The following is a 19849-nucleotide window of genomic DNA, read 5'->3' on the forward strand; positions in this document are numbered from 1 at the left end:
AAAATACATCCACAAATGAAACTACAGATCCACCTGCATGGCCATTCATCCATCAAAAATTTGAACGCCTAAGTAGTCCATATAGGATGTTCGTGCATAGTTAGGTATAGAGTCCATACTTCCGATTATAATGAACATGGTATGTACTGATCTAGTTGTCAATCATCTACTTCCATGCATAAAAGAAATATGATTCAAAAAGTACATTTTTGCATTTACATGCTAGATCTACATTTTTAGAAATCCATGGGAGATGTACACAACATAGAATGAGACCCACACTTCCATATACTTAGAAACGAAATTACAAGAATATAAAACTTACCTACATGTTGTATTGATCATTTGATCATTTTGAAGTGGTGTGTGCAAACCAACGATCAACATGGTCTTTCACATGACTAACTACAAAAAATAACTTTCTGATTTCTCAATAAGCTGATATAGACTATGTGTGGTGTGTGCGGTTTGAGTGATCGGTCCATGCTCAATCCAACTATGCAACTGATGCAACTTCATTACTTTACAAAAAAAAGTGAGACTAAACTCCTACATTTTTACTACATCAAAAAGTAAGTGGTAACGTGGGGAGTTACCACTTGCTAAAAGTTTTAAGAAGCTAAGATCTCTCCCCCACTCTCCACAATTTTAGTGGAGTCTTGCACCACAAGATTAGGAAGGGTACCACAAAAGAGAAAAAAAATGGTTGAGAAATCAAATGCTCATGAAGGGAGAAGGGCAACATAGGAAATTTGACTTAGAGTTTAGAAAAGAGAAATTGTGTGATGGGTTGGACGTTTTCACTTTTTTCTCTTTCAAAATTTTTTGAAGGCCTAACAAAAGGGAGATAAAATAGGGGAGGGGGGGCAACTACACCAAAATCTTGACATGCGATTTTGATCTCTCTCTCTCTCTCTCTCTCTCTCTCTCTCTCTCTCTCTCTCTCTCTCTCTCTCTCTCTCTCTTCTTTCTCCTCTCTAAACCCTCTCCTAAACTTTTAAGAACCACCATTATCCCTCTCACACTAAGAGAAAGCTCAAGCCGGAAATGAAGACAAGCAATACCATTTTCGGGACACGGTTCTTCAAATCGAGGTAAGGGGTATGTTATCTACGTGTATGAGTTTGGTGCTCTGCAACACAAGTATGTTGCAGCACCATTCGATTGTATGTAAGAACATACAACCAGTTAGAATCATCCTGGTTAAGAGTTATTTCTGCACCTAATGCCATATAACGTGCATCCAGTGCATATCGAGACATTTTTTTTATAAAACGTTTTGGTGTAAGTCGGTCCTGGATGCCACCACATAACTCGATGGTTATGTGACAAGGCAAGATCGAGTATTCGACTGCAGAGACTTGGGAACTCGATCTGCCCCATTCTTTCTTTCTGTTGTGAAAAATAAAAATATTTATATATTTTACCTTTTACATAGCTATTGCATCGCACGATCCAGCAGTATAATGTATGGATCAACATGTCAGATCTGCACCTATAACGCATGCAAACTACCAAATATTAACCTTAACATAGGTTCAAAATGCCAGAGTGCAACAAGCTTTGTGCACTGGGGGTTTTGAACCAAGGTTGGTCCCCAAAGGGGCAACGAACCCCACCACTGCACCAAGTTTCATTTCGTTGCAAATGGTGCATCATTTAGTCCCTTTAAGCCTGTCCAGTCTCAATTTGTTTTGTCAAAAAGGAAAAACATGTTTCTGTATAGTGGGTTTTGATCCTGCGTCAAACCCCAAGAGGTAACGAGTCTCTCCACTGCGCCACATTCCAATTCGTTGCATATTTTGTCTGAATTAATTTATATAAGCTCTCGCTCAGTGTTTCCCTTTTGACGGGCTTCCCCATTTCCAAGTGGGTTCTCCCAACTCCTCTTACACACCTACAAAATTTTATTAATTGTTTTTCGGGTCTCGAATAAGGATCACAAGATGTTCGGATCCATCGGGATCCAATTGCAATCGGGTTGGTTTTTCGGGTTTCCCTGGAGTTTGAATCCAATTTTCTAAAACCGAATCCATTTTATTGAACCCATGTGGTCTAGTTCGGATCCATTAACAATTCGTCGAATCATTCCAAATTTGACATCACCATGTTTCTTTGCAAAAAAATTCACTTTTATTTATCTAAAAAATTCTCAAAATTTATGGGTTTTACATGAGCTCTAAGGAGTCAGTTTGCGTAAGCACCGGCTTTTACTAGCTTCATTAAACAACTTTTAAGATAAGATGACCAATTGATAAAGCCCTTTATTTAAAAATCACATTTAAATTACAATTCACATTAGAAACATTATTTTAAAAATGGTTAAACATTCTGGGTGAGTTACGGGTATGTAAAAACATCACCACCAAACCATAATAAATGCAATCCATTTATTCCATGAATCAATTGTTTATGAGTTTAAATTAAATGAATTAAACAATATAAAAATCCAAAAAGTCTTTTAGGGATCAATAGTTGATTCGCATGGCTCTCCTGCAGCACCCACAACTACTCTAACTCAATTATATATGTATCTGTTGATTTTAAAATATAAGGTTAGACTTCCACATTCTGAGTAGGAAAACACATCAACAAAGCATATATGCATAACACAAAGCATATATGCACATGCAATTAACCATCATAGGCATTTAATCAAACAGTCAAATTCAGGGAACATGATATCCAAATATGTGACAATTAATCATCAACATAATCAAGAGTATGCTTTAAACATAAATGCAATTATGAACATGCATGCAATATTTGTAAAGTGTCCTTACTCAACTAATACATTGTTTCTCTTTTTAACAGCTCTATTGAGCATGCCAAAGAGCAACCATAACCCAATCCAAACCACTCAGAGTATATTATTCAATGCATTTCAATTAAAACCAAGTGACTAGTTGAGCTAAACCCACCTGGGAGTGGTCCAACATTAAGAGAAACTCACCAGTGGCACAAACATGATCAATTTGAACTCAACAGAGACATGGATATACCGCCTAGGACTCATTTTGGTAGTCTGGTCCCCTAACTCAGTGAACTGGGGGACCAGTGAGACCTTTTGCCCACAAGAAAAAATAGGGTCCACACAAGTTGTACCACTGTTGTAACACCCCCAAAATCTAACCTTTTAAAAACTTTCTCTTTTTTAAAAATTTTGAGGTAAATTTTTTTAATACATTGACGGATTAAAACTTTCTGAAATGTAATTTATCAACAAGTTTAATAATGGTTACGTCCCAACTGAACCAAGTGTTAGACGAACTGCTTGAGCACAAGCACGAGCTCGTATTCTTAGCACTAGGTCTAGTACAAAACCACCCATAATCCTACCTGATTAAATTTTATTACATATGGAAAGTCCTAACAGAAATAGTCTTTAAAGATAATAATGCGGAAACAATTTATCTCAAGAAGGTTAAGACTTTGGGTGAGTCACAGAAGAAAAATGAAAGAAATAATCATATGAGATAAAACTTCAACTCACATACATAAAAAAAAAAATCAACATCCATAATGTCATCTCATTCCAAAATATTAATAAGGTTTATAAGTCTTTACAAGTCTATAAAAAAATCCAAGACTAGATCTCTAACAGATCGTAATAGGTAACAATGTGGTTGTCGAGTGCATCATGACCAATCTCTCTACATCAATACCCCAAAATGATATTTATAATGTTATAGGGCATTGATACATGTCCGTAAGAAACCCAAAACTAAACTTGAAGAATGCAATCAAGTTTGTATTGGTACCAACATAATGTGATTCCCATTATTTATAAAATGAGGGTTAAGGGAATCCACATTCATACATTTTCATTCATTCAATCATCCATTCATTCTTATTGCAATTATTTACATAATGATTAAATAATCAAACATATCATATATAGTTGCAATTAGAAAATAGGTCAAGTCCCATTGACCATTCTAGCGTAAAACACACATAAATGCTTTTCAAACAATTCAAGACATGTGAGTACCTCACAATCATATCATACGCATCTGTAGTTTACATATAAACAAACAGGTCAAATCTCATTTGACCTTTCAATGTATATCATATACACATGCTTCTCAAACAAACAAGGCATACAAGTCTATAACAATTTATGGCATTCAAATTCCTTAAATGCAAAAATAAGAAAGATAGGTCAATTCTCATTACCATAATATACACTCTTGCATTTTCATATCAGAAGAATAAGTCAATTCTCATGATCTTTTCAGTGTGTATCACACACACATGCATCTCATATGCACTTCAATCAACTTTTTGACTTAAATCATCTGGTCAATCACATGACCAATTATGCATGCCCTTTTTCATTTACATGCATACTCATATGCAATGACATTTATAAACATTAACAATCTACATGTCTACATCATTATGTTTGTGCATATGATAGAAAGTTATTCTAATAATCTAATGCATTGTTTCTCTTGATTATTTAAGACTCATCTGATACAAAAGAGGGTATAGCCACCCAGAAACAACCATCGGAGAATTCACTGTGCTATGTGTTTTAGTATTTTCTCTGGAGGCTTAAATGGGTTTATCTCGAATGATCAATCTTGTAGTGCAGTAGTTGGGAGATGGACTCATAGTCCTCATAGCGATCTTAACCTGATACATTGTTGTGCTAAAATCAGGCATAGATCCTTAACTCTGTAGAATTGTGTTACTATCGCCTAAGATCCATTGGTAGACCTGTCCCCTTAACTTTCGTGGGATGAGGATGAGAAGCGCCTCTTGTCCTACATAAACTTTCAATGCCCTACAAGGCTTTTACTGCCTTTCCCTCTGCAAAGAAGACATGAGATCGGGATGGACCCAACCATCTCATTGAGATCGGAATGAACTAAGTCATCTCGAAGAGTCTGGATTTATCGATGTCTCATAAGGACCCATAGTCCCAGGTAATTTTTCATTAAGGTCATACGTCACATTCTAGTGCCATGATTTCATTTACTGACCACGTCATGCCCTTATGCATGACTTATTCACCCATTATGAAAATTGATGGGGTTGACTTAAGATTCAACTTAAAATCTATAGAGAAGATATATTTTGTTAAGTCTCAATACATTAAAAAAAATGAGAAAATATTTGTTTTTCCAACCTTCTTGTAATTCAATAAGATTATGGCATTATTTCATCAAATGAAATATATTTCAAGTAGAAGCATAGTGATGTTATAACATTTGTTTGTTGATGACATGTTAATTATAATTAATAGTGTAAAATGCATGGATAATGCCAAATGTCTTTCTTTCCTGAAAGAAATGAGTTTAGTTGATGTTATACCTAGATAAACATGTGTGTGGTCATGCATTTACACAATTCCACTACTTTGAAAATCATTATAATTAAAATTCTCTTTTAATTTTATTTTACCCTAGTGTTAAACTAACTATCAACACTGAAAAAAGTATATGATTGCTATTGGTTGTCTCATGTATGATGTGAATGGTACCGGGTGTGAGGGTTATACCCATGCATACTTATATGTAAAAAGTAGTTTGATGTATAAGTAAGTTGAGCCAATATGTTGGTAATCCCGAACAAGAGCATTAAGATGTTACATAGCAAGTCTTAAAGTACTTGAAAGGAGCTCAAGAGTATGAAAAAAAATTCACTGTGTACAATAGACATAATGGCATGAACTAGAATTCTAATTCCAATTAATCATTATCCATAAAAGAATGCATGCTTATCTTTGGATCTAAAACAATTGCCTAGGGATTTAAGAAACAAATAGTGATAACCCATTAAACAATGAAATCATAGATGATTGCATTAGCTTCAGCTAGTATGAAAGTCGAATGACTATAAATTGTTGAGAAACTATGTTTTGATGATACATAATATGATATGTTGTCATACATGCCTTAATATGATGTGATGATATGCCTTCATGAAAATGTTATATTATGACTGGATATGATTTGTCATGCATTTAACAGGTATTTGATGCAAGGTTATTTCCCCTAAGAAGTATGGAGACAACCTGATCAAGTACAACTAGTTGATGAAATCATACTTTCTGAAGAAAAATGTTGATGGGTCATACATTCATAAAGTCTATCCAAGAAGTTCGGCTACTTCAAGATAAAGACTTTTTTTCTTCTTTAGAGTCATATGTAACAGAGCCTTCAGAAGCATGCATATTGCATATTTCATATTACATGCTTTAAACATCATACAAGTCATCTAGTTACAAAAAGTAAAGCTTTCATAAAAAGAATATGATATTTCAAAAACATTTTTTTGAAACAAATCATTGTACTTTCTTACATGCATTTATGAAAAAGAAAACTTGAAATGATATAAAAGCTAATGATTTCAAATATGAAAGAAAAAGACAAAATATACAATCGTCTATCTTGAATTGACAAATTGAGAAAACAAATACTATTTTATATACAAAACTACTTATTGTTTAAACAAGACAATTAAGTTTTGAAAAGACCTTTTATGTATTTAATATACACTCAAGAATGTCGACTTACTTAAAGTCGTCATTCTTTCTGTAAACATTAAATGTCATCTCAAAAAGCATTTGAGAAATGACTATTTATTTAATAATAAAAATATACACTCAAGAATGTCGACTTACTTAAAGTCATCATTCTTTTTGTAAACATTAAATGTCATCTCAAAAAGCATTTGAGAAATGACTATTTATTTAATGATAAAAATTCACACTCAAGAATGTCAACTTACTTAAAGCTATCATTCTTTCTGTAAACATTAAATGCCATCTCAAAAAACATTTGAGAAATGACCATTTATAAATAAAGTACTTAACAAAGCATTTATTGTACTTACATGTATTTAACTAAAGAATTGACGATTTGTAAGAAAAATATTAAATACTATAAATCACTAAATTGAGTAAAGACAAAATAACATGATAGATTACACTCCAACGTTCAATGTACTACAAATCATTTATTATGAGAAAAGACCTATTACAAATTATATCTTATTTAAAACAAACAAACGAATAGTGTACCCCAAATGCTACATTTATGGAAAGAAGACTTTTTAAAAAGAGCAATATAGTACACTTATCATTTCACACAAAGTTGTTTTTTGAAATGACCTAACACCTCATATCTCAAAAGGCCAATTATTTCAAAAAGGCAACGACTATTTTTTAAGACTATATATATACAAACAAATAGTCTTTCAAAATAAGAGACATACATACGTGAGCTTACAAAGAGAAAAACTTCTATTCAATATTCGAAAAAGAGAGCCTAGAAAAAGAAAGAGAAAAAATCAAGAAAAGCTCTTTGACAAAAGAATCATCTGTTTGAAAAGAAAAGAATATTCTGAGAATCTTCATTCGTGCATTCATATCAAAGGTTCTTTAGGAAGTATTGTAACTTTCTGTTATTCATTGTATCCCTTCTCTATTGAGAGAAGTAGACCTCTGTGAAAGAGGGTGTTCCCTTCTCTGTTGAGAGAAATAGACCTCTGTGAAAGAGGGTGTTCTCTTCTCTGTTGAGAGAAGTAGATCTCTGTGAAAGAGGGTGTTTTCCTTCTCTATTGAGAGAAGTAGACCTCTGAGAAAGAGGGTGATTGTACTATTTATCTCGTAACACAGATGTTATAGTGAAAAACTCAAGTGTTTTACTTGGGGACTAGATGTAGGTCAGTAACTCGACCGAACCAGTATAAATCTTGTGTTTTCTGTGTTGTGCCTTATTGCCTTTAATTTTTATATTATCGATCTTTATCAAATTTCACTATTCACCCCCTCTCTAGTGGAACTTCATTTGGTATCAGAGCAGGTTTTGCTAGTTTCGACCTAACAAGTCTTCCAGCACTAATGACATCAACTTCTTATGCTCGTGACATCGAAGGACAACATGCATCTCGCCCTCCTTTCTTCAACGACTCTAACTATGGATATTGGAAATGCAAGATGGCCATATTTCTCAAATCTATAGACTTTGTTATATGGAAAATTGTTGAAAGTTCATACATATCTCCATCTTCAGACTATAGCTTATGGTCTGATGAAGAAAAGAAGATGGCTAATCTTAATGCAAAGGTCATGAATACTTTGTATTGTGCCATTGATCAAAATGAATTCAACAGAATATCAGTCTGCGAATCTGCGTATGATATTTGACACTCTCTGAAGGTTATCCATGAAGAAACCAACGAAGTAAAGGAAGTTAAGATCTTATCTCTGGTTCGAAAATATGAGCTATTCAAAATGAATAAAGATGAACCCATCACAGAGATGTTTACAAGATTCACCAACATCACCAACGATCTTAAATTTCTGAGAGAAACCTATTCTCAGACCGATAAGGTGAAGAAAATCTTGAGATCTCTCACAACTGATTAGCAGAAAAAGACAACAGCTATTAAAGAAGCTCAAGATTTATCCAAGCTTACTCTGGATGTCTTAATAGGCAATCTTATGGCCTATGAAGTTCATATGAAGGAAAGAAGGGAAGAGGAACAACTGACGAAGAAAAATCTCGCCTTCCCAGCCATTTCTGAGAATGAGGACTCAAAAAAGGAATCTGAAATGGCGCTGCTTACTCGAAAATTTCAGCGCTTCGTGAGAAAGAATATGCTATCAAATAAGAACAAGGAAAAGAAAGATTCTAAGGAAGATACCATGTGCTATCAATATAATAAGTCAGGTCACATGAGACGTGATTGTCCTCTTCTAAAAAGAAAATCCAAAACCGAGGAACCAAAGAAAAGGTTATTCAAGAAAAAGGCTTTTCATGCTCAATGGGATGATTCAGAACCATCCACAAGTGAAGAGTCAAGTGATGATGAAGCTGAAACAGCTAACATGTGCTTCATAATAGAAGAAATCTCGGTAAGTGAATCTTTTGATTTTTCTTTTGAAGAACTTCAAAATGTTTTTCAAGAACTTTTGAAGAACTTCAAAATGTTTTTCAAGAACTTTTTGAAGAATCAAGAAAAACGATTCTCAAAAACAAAATTTTAAAATCTGAAAATCTATAGCTTCTCCAAAAAAATGAAGAACTCAGTATTGAAATTTCTAAGTTGAAAAAGAAAATTTTTATTCTTACTTATGAAATCAGTTCTACTAGTTCCAAGACAAAAAATCTTCAAGTAGAAATTTCAGAATTAGAAAGGAAAACTGAAAACCTTATGAAAACGGTTTTCAAGTTTACCAAAGGGAAAAAGAACCTGGATAAACTCCTATCCTCTAAAAAAATTTCTTTTTACAAGAATGGTATTGGTTACTCTCATATAAATAAACCTTCTTGTATGAATCAAAGGACTACATTTGTCAAAGGTTCTGTTGAGCCTAAACAGGAGTATTACAACTTCAATTTTAATACCATGTACTCCTCTAAATCTGTAGACAAACCCAATTCTAAATGGATATGGGTTCCAAAGTCTAACAAAAAGGGACCCGATCGGGTACCAAAAAGAAGTTTTACTTGATGTTTTGCAGGCTCTAAAGAAGAAAAACAAATGGATACTAGACAATGGATGTTCAAAACATATGACAGGATATCCAGATCTTTTTGTTGTTCTTCATCATAGAGGAGGAACTGTCACCTTTGGAGATAACAACAAAGGGTTGATAATTGGTATTGACAATATTGGTAATATCGACAAACCTCTTATCAAAGATGTTCTCCTTATTAAAGGCTTAAAACATAACCTCTTAAGTATAAGTCAAATGTATGGCACATGTTATAACGTTAGCTTCAAACATGATGCATGCCTCATAGCAGACACCAACGAAAATATTATTTTAAAAGGTATAAGAAAAAATAATATATATGAATTATACCTAGAGAATATTATTGAACATTGTCTTATAGCTAATAATGACTCTCAAAATTTATGGCATATGAGAATGGGACATGTTAACTCAAAATATATGTCTAAATTAGCTAAAAACAATTTGGTACATTAATTGCCTAAAATAACATTTAAAAAGGACTATTTTTGTGATGCTTGTCAATTAAGAAAATTGTCAAAATCATCTTTCAAATTAAAAAATATTGTTTCAAGTAAAAGACCTTTAGAGTTTCTCCACCTGTATCTTTTTGGTCCTTCTAGGGTAGCTAGTCTTAATCATAATAAATATGCTTTTGTCATTGTAGATGATTACTCAAGATTTACCTGGGTAATATTTTTGAAAAACAAAAGTGATACGTTTTATGAATTTGAAATTTTATGTAAAAAGTTACAAAATGAAAAATCTTCTACAATTATCAAAATCCGTAGTGACCATGGAGGAGAATTTGATAATGACCTTTTTGTAAATTTCTGTAACTTGCATGGTATCTCTCACAACTTTGCCTTTCCTAGAGCTGCACCTCAAAATGGTGTAGTAGAAAAAAAGAATAGAACCCTTCAAGAATCTGTTAGAACTATGCTTCAACATAATAATCTTGCTAAATATTTTTGGGCAGAAGCTGTTAATATTGCATGCTATATATCAAATAGAGTTCTTATCAGGCCCTTGTTGAATAAAACTTCCTATGAACTATTCTATGATAGAACTCCAAGAATAGACTACTTCAAAGTCTTTGGGTGTAAATGCTTTATCCTTAACACAAAAGATAGCCTTGATAATTTGATGTTAAATCTGTTGAAGGCATATTCTTAGGATACTCAAGTCATAGTAAAACATACAGAGTTTTTAATAAGAGTTCAAATACTATTGAAGAATCTATGCATGTCAGTTTTTGTGAATCTATTGATCAATCTGTTCATAAGCAAACTAACAATGATGATCTTGAAAGTACAGATTTTTTCTTAGATAACACAGCTAAACCAAATGAAGATGATCTTCAAAGAACATTTGCTGAAATCAGAGATCATCCTCAAAAGCAGATTTTGGGAGACCTGACTAAGGGGGTTCAAACTAGAGCTCAGCTGGAACGGATTGCAAATATGACATTCATTTCTCAACTTGAACCAAAGAAGATTGATGAAGCCATCATTGACGAGTTCTGGATGCATGCCATGACTGAAGAACTGAATCAGTTCCAAAGAAATGATGTATGAGATCTTGTACCAAGGCCAAAAGATCATCAAATCATTGGGACAAGATGGATCTTCAGAAACAAGCTGGATGAAACATGTAATGTTATAAGAAACAAGGCAAGGCTAGTGGCTCAAGGATACAATCAGGAGAAAGGTATTGATTTTGATGAAACATTTGCTCCTTTTGCTAAACTTGAATCTATAAGAATGTTTTTAGCATATGCAAGCTACAAACTATACCAAATGGATGTTAAAAGTGCTTTTCTAAATGGTTTTATAAATGAAGAAGTTTATGTAAAACAACCTCCAGGTTTTGAAAATGAACAATTTCTGGATCATGTCTTCAAACTAAAACGTGCTTTATATGGTTTAAAACAAGCACCTCGTGCTTGGTATGACAGACTTAAAACTTTTTTTATTAAAAACCGAATTTTCTGTAGGCAAAGCAGATTCAACCTTATTTGTAAAACTAGTGAATGGTCATACCCTAGTCGTTCAAATATATGTGGACGATATCATCTTTGGATTTACTAACAGCAGTCTTTGTGAAGATTTTTCTAAGTCCATGCAGAAAGAATTCGAAATGAGTATGATGGGAGAACTCACCTACTTTCTTGGACTGCATATTAAGCAAACCAAGGATGGAATCTTCATCAATCAGTCTAAATATGCTCATGAACTTCTGAAGAGGTTCAACATGAACTCAACTGCTTCAAAGAATACTCCTATGAGCACAACTACTGTATTGGACATAGATGAAGATGGTAAGACTGTGGATACAAAGTTATTCAGAGGTATGATAGGATCACTACTTTATTTAACTGCTAGTCGTCCAGATATCATGTTCAGTGTTTGCTTGTGTGCTAGATATCAATCAAATCCAAAGGAATCACATCTTAAAGCTGTAAAAAGAATAATGAGATATCTAAAAGGAATAATTGATTTTGGGTTATTTTATTCAAAGTCATCTACATTTGATTTAATCTCATACAGTGATGCTGACTTCGCTGGAAGTAAATCTGATAGAAAAAACACAAGTGAAACATGTCATATGTTAGGACACTCACTAATTTCATGGTTTAGTAAGAAACAAAACTATGTATCATTGTCAACTACTGAAGCTGAATACATAGCTGCAAGCCTAGCATGTACACAAGTCATCTGGATGAAATAGACTTTAAAAGATTTTGGTTTAAAAATTGAAAATACAACTATTTTATGTGATAATACAAGTGTTATAAATTTGTCTAAAAAACCTATTTTACACTCACGAACTAAACACATTCAAATTAGACACCATTTTTTAAGAGAACAAGTCTTAAACAACATAATTAAACTGAAATTTATACCCACTAATAAACAATTAGCAGATATTTTCACTAAACCTTTAAAAAATGAAGACTTTATACGAATTAGAAGAGAATTAGGAATCTGTAAATTAAGTGATTTATAAATTTAATTCTTACGACTAATTGAGATATAGTAAAATCATTCTACATGAGTTCACCTTTTCAAATAATAAACTATAATTTAACTACAAACTAAAGCTTAACATGTAAGGATGTTAAAAACTCTTTATGTCAAATCATCTTTTGTCTTCCCACACTCATTTACGAATTGCATTTTAGTCTATCATCATAATTTATACTCGAGTGTTTATATTTTTTATTCTTCTCATGTTTTGTTTTCATTCCTTTTTATCACCTTTTTCCTTTTCCAAAGCCAAAAAGAAGTCTTTCATGTATTCACGTACACCACAAGCTTTTTAACTCTAAAACAAATGCTTTATGTCACTCTTCCTTTTAAACATATCATATCTTTTAAAGTACATTCAACTTTATGTCCAATCACCTCTTTTACACATCTCTATAAGAATCCATACAAAAACTCATTCTCGACAAACATGTCTCTCCTCTTATATTTTTTTAAGTATTATTTGTCCTTTTCATTGGTCCCATCTCTCTCTCTCTTCTATGTAATTTGAATCCACCTTTTTGTCATCTCAAAACCGTGGTTTTGGCCCCTATGACAAGATTTGACAACCCCATTTCTTATTTTCCAAAACAATGAACTCTCTCATGTCGAGTTTCTTTAAAAATGACCTTCAACAATCTATGAGCTATAAACATTAATTCAAGACAATCATGACACTTCTTTATGTCTTTCATCTCATGTCAATCATCAATTATTTTTTGTCCTCTTCTCCATACATGTCTCATTCGAAAATCCATGTATGTCATCTTTGACTACTCTTGCTCTCTTTTCTCATAAGTTTCTTTTGTCTCTTTCTAAAATGCATCCCTTACGAATATAGAATCTATCCTCTTTAAGTAAATTTGTTTTTCAACTTGTTGTTTGTCTTATTAGGCCATTATTCATCTTCCATCTCACATCATATTGCTTTATACAATTCTTACACACTTTCTTGTCACGATTTTTTTCAAGGCTCTTCACATCTCATCGCCTCTTTAATTGAAAATTTTAAAATCTATGGATCATTATTTTCATCGTGTAACTCACCTCTTTGGCTCCATTCATTTCTTCTTTATTTTTCAATCACACACTATACTTCCAAAGAGCACTCCATACTCAAACCATGATAAATTTCACAATACGATGGACTCTCTTATATTAAAAATTTCCTTATATAGAAAAATTATTTTTGAAACTATGTTCTTATTGTCATCTATCATAATATAATATGCTCTCATCAACACACTCTTCCAAAGAGTGATTTGATCTATCATTCACAAGTGTCTTAAGTTACAATTCACGAGTTCTCAACTCAACTAAAATCCAAACTTCCTTCACTTCAATTGTCATTCATTTATTATTATAATAAATTTCATCCTTTATTTAATGAAATGATTTACTCTTCACGAATTCATTCGAAAAATTCTATCAACCTACAAGCTCTTATTCTCTCCAAGTTCTTATTCTCTCCAAGCTTTTATTCTCTCAAGTTACTTGCAATGACATCTTCTTCAAGATCTTCTGATGTCAACATGATTGATATCCTGATCTCATTCACCACTTCTACTTCATTAACTCTCTGTCAATCCAAACTGGTAAACTAGTCCACTTTGAAGCATTCACCTCCCTCGACCTAGAAACTTCCCTTCAAGACTTTGTTTATATCTTAGGATTGTCCAACTCTATGTCCTATTATCCTCATCTAATCAAAAATTTTTGCACCAACCTCTCTGTCAACCAGGACCAATCGACTATCACATCCATGGTCCATGGTAAAATGATTTTATTTGACTTTCCCATGTTAGGTTGTATTCTTAACATTTCTTCCTATAGAATCGAATTGCCAAACATAGTACCTATAGATCGTATTGTGTTTCAAAAGGTCCTCCACTCCACTCGATTCACCCACTTCTCGTGGCATACGAGCAATCTGAAACTTCATGCTCTGCTGTTGTCACAAATCCTCTCTTCCAATGTCTTCCCCAAACAACCATCCAAGGGATTCGTGGCAAACAAAATCTCTCTTCTTATCTATGCGATCTTCTGTAACTTCCCCATAAACTGGTCCAGCATCATTTTTAATAACATGATTAATTTTTGTACCTTTCGTTCTCTCCCATTCGGTTATTTTATCACCCACATTCTTAAGTATTTCAAAGTGCCACTTCAAAATGATGTCCTCTCTTATTCCATTCATGCATTTGATGACTCCTACTTCTCTGAGGAAGGGTCACCTCAACACCACTCTGACGACGAAGGCCATGGTGAGGCAGATCCAGCAACAACTTCTGAACTAGACATATTCTCCGCCCTTGTCGACGTCCAAAACTCTTAGGATCTCCTACTGAGGAACCAAGCTTTTCTGCACCAAGCCTTTCAATCATTAAAGATCGGCCAAGATGCTCTACTCCAGAAGTTTAATCACACATCTGATTCTGAATGAACTTTTTTATTGGTCTGTAATAATACTTTTTATACTTTGATCCCCTCTTTTTTGTCTATGACAAAGGGAGAGAAAAACTTGTCTCTCCTATGTTGGAGATATTCTCGTTTTCTTAAACTCAAACTTTTACTCTATTTTTACTTTTTATGCATTTTTTATGATATCATTATTATTATGCATATGGCTTTTTGACAGGGGGAGCATATATTGTCATCATAAAAAAGGGGGAGAATGTTGAGAAACTATGTTTTGATGATACATAATATGATATGCTGTCATACATGCCTTAATACGATATGATGATATGCCTTCATAAAAATGTTATATTATAACTGGATATGATTTGTCATGCATTTAACGAGTATTTGATGCAAGGTTATTTCCCCTAAGAAGTATGAAGACAACCTAATCAAGTACAACTAGTTGATGGAATCATACTTTCTGAAGAAAAATGTTGATGGGTCATACATTCATAAAGTCTATCCAAGAAGTTCGGCTACTTCAAGATGAAGACTTTTTTTCTTCTTTAGAGTCATATGTAACAGAGCCTTCAGAAGCATGCATATTGCATATTTCACATTATATGCTTTAAATATCATACATGCCATCTAGTTACAAAAAATAAAGCTTTCATAAAAAGAAAACGATATTTCAAAATCATTTTTTTGAAACAAATCATTGTACTTTCTTACATGCATTTATGAAAAAGAAAACTTGAAATGATAAAAAAGCTAATGATTTCAAATATGAAAGAAAAAGACAAAATATACAATTGTCTATCTTGAATTGACAAATTGAGAAAACAAATACTATTTTATATACAAAACTACTTATTGTTTAAACAAGACAATTAAGTTTTGAAAAGACCTTTTATGTATTTAATATACACTCAAGAATGTCGACTTACTTAAAGTCATCATTCTTTGTGTAAACCGTAAATGCTATCTCAAAAAGCATTTGAGAAATGACTATTTATTTAATAATAAAAATATACACTCAAGAATGTCGACTTACTTAAAGTCATCATTCTTTCTGTAAACATTAAATGCCATCTCAAAAAGCATTTGAGAAATGACTATTTATTTAATGATAAAAATCCACACTCAAGAATGTCGACTTACTTAAAGCCATCATTCTTTCTGTAAACATTAAATGCCATCTCAAAAAGCATTTGAGAAATGACCATTTATAAATAAAGTACTTAACAAAGCATTTATTGTACTTACATGTATTTAACTAAAGAAGTGACGATTTGTAAGAAACATATTAAATACTACAAATCATTAAATTGAGTAAAGACAAAATAACATGATAGATTACACTCCAACGTTCAATGTACTACAAATCATTTATTATGAGAAAAGACCTATTACAAATTATATCTTATTTACAAAACAAACAAACAAACGAATAATGTACCCCAAATGCTACACTTATGGAAAGAAGACTTTTTAAAAAGAGAAATATAGTACACTTATCATTTCACACAAAGTTGTTTTTTGAAATGACCTAACACCTCATATCTCAAAAGGACAATCATTTAAAAAAGGCAATGACTATTTTTTAAGACTATATATATACAAACAAATAGTCTTTCAAAATAAGAGACATACATATGTGAGCTTACAAAGAGAAAAACTTCTATTCAATATTCGAAAAAGAGAGCCTAGAAAAAAGAAAGAGAAAAAGTCAAAAAAAAGCTCTTTGACAAAAGAATCATCTGTGTGAAAAGAAAAGAACATTATGAGAATCTTCATTCGTGCATTCATATCATTCTGAAGGTTCTTTAGGAAGTATTGTAACTTTCTGTTATTCACTGTATCCCTTCTTTGTTGAGAGAAGTCGACCTCTGTGAAAGAGGGTGATTGTACTATTTATCCCGTAACATGGATGTTATAGTGAAAAGCTCAAGTGTTTTACTTGGGGACTGGATATAGGTCAGTAACTCGACCGAACCAGTATAAATCATGTGTTTTCTGTGTTATGCCTTATTGCCTTTAATTTTTATATTGTCGATCTTTATCAAATTTCACTATTCACCCCCTCTAGTGGAATTTCATAAATCTCTTGATAGAGACCTCAAGCTATAAACCTATAATTGCTAGTCGAGCACGCTCCATGTAAACACAGAAGCACATTTAGATTGAATGTAGACTTGTAAAGTCTAAAGAACATTTATGTGAATAAATTGCTTAGGAAAGAGTAATCTCAAAGATGTGAAATATTTTCAAAACTTAACAGATCCATTGGCAAAAGGAATTTCTCAAGAAATGATCTTTAAGACATCAACAAAAATAGGGATAAAACCTATAAAAAAATAATCATTGTTGATGAAAACATAACCATATGATATAGGTCAAACCATATAAAAATAATAATCATTGAGCACTTATATTTTTTTCATTTTTGATATCAGGTGCTTGAAACATGTGTATGGAGGTTGAGTTCAAACTAAACTCTTAATGAAGATCTATAGGCCTTATGGTTGAGGTATTTCAAATAGGTTTATACCCTTGATGGACTCACCTACGTGAGTGTGAAGGTAGAGGTTATCTTCTATGAGACATAAGCTTTATCTCTAAAGCACTCATGAAACTAAGATATAGTACACGACCCTTAATGTACAACTTTTATATATTGATAGATACATTATGATTACCTAAAATAAAAATGTGTATTTCTGTGTTTGGAAAGTTAATTAGGATTCTCAATTCAAAGCTGACACTATTGGGTCTCAGACTGACTATGATTAAGTAACACTAATGTAGAAGTTCAAACCCAAAATATACCTTAATTTATGCATTGAATCTTCAATATAGACTCTTGAGTCTTTTTATAGTTTTGATCTACGTGGGGGTTTATTGAGTTTTTGTTTCAAAGCTATTCAATTAAACCATAGTTTTCTTTATTCTTTGCCTATATTTAACTAAGTTGGTGAGTTTTATTAAACCCTTCAAAAGTTTAGTCTCATGCCTTATATATAATGTAGAGATATATGTATAAACAAGGCCCATTGGAGGTATATCAATTGAACTTTGAACTTTAGATTTGAATTGGATTTAGATTTGGATTTGACTTTGGACTTGAATTTGAGTTTTGGTTTCAGTTTTGATTCAGTCCAACCCAACCCATTTTAATTTTGGTTTGGTTATGGTCATGGTCATTTTTGAACTTAAACCATTTTTTTTTGTCTGAGAACAGTTTTATTCCCAAGACCAAGACGGATCATCATTAGCTTTTGACTAACCCATTTAAGAGCCTTAACTAATTGTTTTGGTCTAAGACAGAGTCAACCCAAGCCATTGGAGCCTTCTTTGACTGTATCCAATGTTCCTACATAGCTAATTTATTGCTCCAATGTTCTCATATCCTTCCTTTTTATTCCATATGGTTGACTTTTGTCTTCGTTCATTTTTTAGATAACTGACTATTTAATTGTCATTTTTATCCGTTGATTTAGCATAGCATATAGTCTCTCTTCTCTTAGCCATTGAGGCATTTATTGCTAGTCTTTTGGCTACTAAGGGTCATTCATTGTTGGTTGTTTAGCCTCTTTTATGAGGTTGGTGGGGTTGGGGCCTATATATACCCTAGTGCTTTATGAGTCTTTTTATCATTTGGTGCTAGAATTTAAATCAAAAGGGGCTCTTAGTGAATTTGAATCACACAATTCCAATGTCTCTTGTGGGCACAAGAAACATACCCTAAAACTTATGAAACAATTTCTCCCTTTCTTTTCTTTTCTTTTTCATGCCAACATTTGAAACATTTGACAGTAAAACTATTGAAATGCACCTGCGTATGTTTGAGAACACCATTTTGCCTTGAAAATAATCATGGCTACAAAAAACTTATGGCCTCTTTGTTTCATTCAATTTTAATAAGAAATTTTTGACCCGGCTTCCCTTTACTCTCATTTCTCATCATGAGTAAAACAAACATCAAATCATCATTATAGAAAATTGCCATGCTGACACAAGCCCCAGTTTTTCCCTACCACAAACCAAGTTTCATGTGCAAATTCTTTCGTAACCCCCTCCCTCCTCTCCATGACAGCATTCTCATACTAAAGCTGAGCTAGCAAGATTTTTAAAAAAAAATCTGTGCACATAGTTTTCCCCTTCTACTCATGGTGAAGGCCTTAGCTCCATGGAAAAACTTAAGGCAACCATGTTTATATTGCTCAATTCAAGAATTTAATTGAGGTACAGCACAAAGTGACGATAGCCACTTTGCATAACCTTTGCTGGAATTCATAGATTATATTTTTCATCTTTTTAGCTCACATTATGCTGTCCAAGATAGTGTAGGACTTTTTGCCCAAACCACAAAGATGTCAAGCAGAAAAATGCAGGGCAATTGAATATAGTTACCACGCATTCCATTTTGTCAATAATCACCATGTGCAAACTAAAAAAGGCATCCTTGACCTTAATACCAGTGGCTACTTTGGCCAACATTTTGGTGCAGGAACATTGCTATGGGACTCCTGCTATTGGACTCCTTGGAAGTCATACCTAGGCCTACCCTAAATGCTAGTCCCTTGAAAAGGGTAAAAACTTTTATAAGTTCAACAGTTAGTAAAAGGGTCTTAAATGACAAGATTCTGCTGCGCAAGCTTCCACAAGCACATGTGAATGCATAGGCACTGACACACGCATCCAAGTGCACGTTCAGAGGACAAAGGATCCTAATGCCATGATGTGTATTGACAAAACCGAGATAAAATAATCCTTACGATATCATTTCTTCCCAAATAAAATAACAAAATGGGTATCTAATCTAACCACTTTCAAGATTTAGAATTCACAATTATATATACAAAATCATCCAAAAGCATACCACATGACCTACAGGATTGTAATAAATAAACAATAAACTTGGGAGAAAACCTTGGATGCCATG

The sequence above is a fragment of the Nuphar pumila genome, chromosome 3 (genome assembly GCF_984573655.1).
Source record: "Nuphar pumila chromosome 3, dmNupPumi1.hap1.1, whole genome shotgun sequence".
Lineage (NCBI taxonomy): Eukaryota > Viridiplantae > Streptophyta > Magnoliopsida > Nymphaeales > Nymphaeaceae > Nuphar > Nuphar pumila.